This window comes from Danio rerio, chromosome 14 (assembly GCF_052040795.2).
Source record: "Danio rerio strain M-AB ecotype USA chromosome 14, GRCz13ab, whole genome shotgun sequence".
In the NCBI taxonomy this organism is placed as follows: domain Eukaryota; kingdom Metazoa; phylum Chordata; class Actinopteri; order Cypriniformes; family Danionidae; genus Danio; species Danio rerio.
The window spans coordinates 47,949,747-47,954,035 of NC_141034.1; the positions used below are offsets into that span (position 1 = coordinate 47,949,747).

General features: G+C 37.4%; 1 long non-coding RNA gene across 1 annotated transcript; it reads right to left on the reverse strand.

Moving 5' to 3' along the window:
• Positions 1 to 806: 806 nt before the first annotated feature.
• Positions 807 to 3,650, reverse strand: LOC141377591 (uncharacterized). Its single transcript, XR_015507996.1, has 3 exons — positions 3,291 to 3,650; positions 1,479 to 2,453; positions 807 to 1,243 (listed from the first exon to the last, which is right to left on the reverse strand). It is a non-coding gene; the product is annotated as an uncharacterized LOC141377591 (long non-coding RNA).
• Between the last annotated feature and the right edge of the window lie 639 nt (positions 3,651 to 4,289).

The following is a 4,289-nucleotide window of genomic DNA, read 5'->3' on the forward strand; positions in this document are numbered from 1 at the left end:
TTTAGAACAAGAATCATTAATGCCTAGGGATGTAACAATATTGTAAATACCGTCATACCGCAGTAGTAATTTTTTCAATATTACCGTAGGCGCATGACTCAATAAAACTATATTTCTGAGAAAAGTTTGCTTAGGCGAATGAAGCGAACAGGGGGTAGCGGAAACTACAATTCCCATCAGCCTAGGCGTGGCCATCATCCTTTGCGGTCTGTTGTCACTACAGATCCAGTAATGCGGAAATGGAGGGTGCTGCTAGTAGCTGGGAAGAAAAAGAGCTGGAAGTGATCGAACCTAAAGCGGGTTTTAAATCAGATGTGTGGAAGTATTTCGGTTTCTTTGTAAAAAGATACGAAAAAAGAGAAAAGGTGACAGACAAAGAAAAAAAAGTATGCAGGCACTGCTAGACTGTGGTGAAATATAAGTCGGGGAATACGACTAAAAACAGTCATGGGGACTGCAGAACACAGCACACTGTTCAGATTGATGCAGACATTGACTTGTACCGCAAAGAGACCTCTATCTCACTCATGGCTTGTCCTCTCAAGTGGTGGAAAGACAATGCACAACGTTACCCACTGCTGTCATCCTTGGCTAAATCATATCTCTCTGTCCCAGAAAGCTCAGTCCCAAATGAGAGGGTTTTTTTATTTCTAATGCAGGGGACATGCCCAGAGATCCCAGCTTTGACCAGATTATAGTTATATGATCATTTTCCTTAAAAAACCCATCTCTATCTAAGTGAGTGAGTGATTAAATGTTGAATGTGATGAGTTTTCAACAATACTAAATTGAAACTTTATTTTTTTATATGGTTTAATAGTTTTTTGTTATTAAAATTGAAAAAATGAAATTCCTGTTTCGAAACTTACAGATGGATGGCTAATTTGTATGCCATTGATATGTTCAGTGCTAAGGTAAATAAACACTTTTGGCACTTTTTTCGAGTGTTTTCATTAGTTTTGTTTTTCCTGTAAATTATTCAATAAATACCGTACCGTGCCATTCATATCGAGGTATTATCGTACCATGAAATTCTGATACCGTTACATCCCTATTAATGCCTATTAACAGAGACATTAAGGAACTACAGTTATTTACTGTATTAAAGGCTTTTTATTAGCCAATTTGAATGTTATCACTGGATAAAATATGCATTATCAGTGGTTATCAGCTGATAGATATGGGCCAGTAGGGGTCTAGTAGGCTTAGAAGGCTATTATCATCCATCCACATGGGTAATTAACTATAGATCACATACGGCTGTGGCTGGAAGTTAACAAGAATTATTTATATTATTTATAACATTTTATCCCTACCCCAACCCTAAACCCAACCATCACAGTAATGTAAAAACAGATCTGGATCTAGAGTCTCCTCTATTAGAATAGCTGATTAACCATGTACTGGCCCATATCTATCAGACCCCAGACTAATAAAGGGACTAAGCCGACAAGAAAATGAATGAATGAATGAAATACATGATGAACACTCTTCTTGACACATGAAAGAGTAAAGCCTGCAGCTCACAACAAATGTGGGAAGTTATTGCGTGTCATATTTAACAAACTGTTTACTGCTAATTTTCCGTAATTTTACTCACATGGATAATTTAATAATAATCAGATGATGTCATTACGCTGCTGTGCCGTCAGCCAATCATTGCATTGCTGATTATGATTTCGAGGATCGAAAGATCTGTCCTTCACAACAAACAAAGCGATCTCAAATCAGTTGCACTTCACAAAGACGACCACTCCGTTGCGCGTCGTGTGGTTCTTCGTCTCCACGTCGTGCATTAAATCCTTTAACCCACGGCAAGCTGTTGATTATTCCATACGTATACTATAAAAATCAATATGTCTATGAGAAGTCTAGTGTGTCTGTGTGTGCAAGCAGCCAACATTATTCACCACATAAAGAAAGCTTTAATCACCATTTTCTCAATTCATCACTTCAAATTTCCAATCATACTTTACAAATTCCTGTCATTATGAGCTTTAATAGTCCTATTAGAAGATGTTTATCACATTTGGGAAGAAAAAATTCAATTGCATTTTAGGCCGTTGAGTGGTTTGTGGAGCAAACTAGAGAACACAGACACTCTACTTTCAATCCTCGCATATGAATAGGAATTAAAAAGATCTTTCCACAGTTAAATATGGAACGCGTTACGCAGACTGACAATCAGATTAATTTAGGCCTGTTTACCCGAGATCAAGCGGGATCAGCGTGTTGTTTGCTGTAGAATAAAGCACTGCGAGTATTGATGTGTCACGTTGACCTCGGCGAAAAAAAAAAACACATTTCTGCGTCACAACACTCGCCTAATGAGCTTTCTGACAACGGCCAGCTGTTCCTGCAGAGGTGAAGAGGGTATCATCGCCACACTTGCCACTTTGTGCCAGCTTTACTGCAGTCTAATTGACATCTGCCTGAATCTCGGCGCACAAAAGCTAGACCAGAAGGAGAAAAAAAGGGAAAACCAATTAAAATGCGATCAATGAGTGCTTTCTTCACATACACAAAGAGATTCCTGCAGCTCGGTGCAAGTTTTATGTTTGAGTGACCATAGTGACCGTTAGGAAAGCTTTTCATTTTTAAAGCGCCAACAAATGTTACTAAAAGGAGTTTTGGTGCATTTCATGGAAAAAACATGGATAAAGTGTCTTAATTTATTAAGGTCACATGGATGGAGTTTAACTTCTCCCTGTACCCCGAGAAGGAGATGGCTTAAATGAGGTAAGATACACTACAGTCTACTTTTTAAATTTTTAGACATTTTGGTCAAAAAAAGAGTTTTTGAACATGTTATTTAGATTTATATATATAAAAACATATCGCACTGCTACGAGTGTAATATTGCATTTATACAACAGTTCGGCTGCATAATTGTGTATATATATATTTTTAAAAAATTAAACACAGAGAGTCAAATCCATTTGGATGAGGAACTATTTTCTTCTGCCATTCAGTCACATCTGCAGCTGACGTCAGAACAGCAGAAACCTTTACTCAACACAAACGTCATTTTAGAGATAGTATTTAAACGATTATTATTTAAATAAGGTCTAGAGTGATGACAAAACTTTAGTGATTTTGATCACATTTTAAAATTATAAGGCTGACGGGCATTAAACGCCAATATTTCTCTGTTGAAATCGGGAGATTACAATAATGAACCCCAAAAAAGCCACAGCAAAGCAAAGATGGTCAAAGTAAGTCAGTTTCTATGGTATAAATACAGCACTACTATATATAAAAGAGAGAAATCGACTTAGAATGTCACTTACCTGATTTATGATGGTTTTTAAGCCATAGTTTGAAATTTGTTCTGAGAAAATGCTGTTTTTTCTAAGGACTCTGTCGCCATCTTGTGGCGGAACGTCAACCGTCACTTTTGGTCTGCTCAGACAGGCTCCAAAATGATCCGATGCTCCGAAATTATAAAGTATTCAAAAATAGTAACTATCCATAAATATCAACTGCATAGTTGCAATCTAAACAACTACATTCTCGACTAAAAAGCCTCAAAAGTACATGTTGTCCAACAGCAGCAACTGCAGTGTCCTCTGCTCGTGGCAGTAAGTGAGCGGAGCAGTACACAAGGGTGAAGAGGCTGTACTAGTGCTGTTATTGGTTATTTGCAGAATGTGCAGGCTTTCAGCCAATCAGATTCAAGAACCAGACAGAATACATGTATATAATTCATACCCCCTTGAGAAATTATATATACATATATATATATATATATATATATATATATATATATATATATAAAATCCTAAAAGTCCCATTGAACCCCACCCCCCACACCCCATCCCCCTAAAAATTAATCTTGTGTCTAAAATGTAAAAACAACAACAACAACAAAAACAGTGATGAAAAAACACAAAAACACACAAAAAGAATGAACCTAACTTGATCTAATGTTCAAGATCTAATGTGCTTGAAAATGTAAGCAAATGACTGCTTATTTGATTGAATTTATGGCTCATTTGCATATTCAAACATAACATTTTAGAAAGTGTCTAATAATAAACAGTTATTTTTAAAGCTAGTAAGTAATTTTTTGATTTACTCTGTTCACCTGCAACAGCTGTGTGGATTGTTTTCTGGCTGGGTTTTGTACCAGGATAGCTCTGGCTGGGAAGCAGTTATTACAGGCTCTTTACGAAGGCTGTGTGTGACCCCTGTCTGAAGGTGAAAGCCACCGGCTGCTCCAGTGTAGTCCATCACCGCACCGCTCACCGCTTCCCATTACACTCCAGGTGCTCTCCAGTACTGCTGAT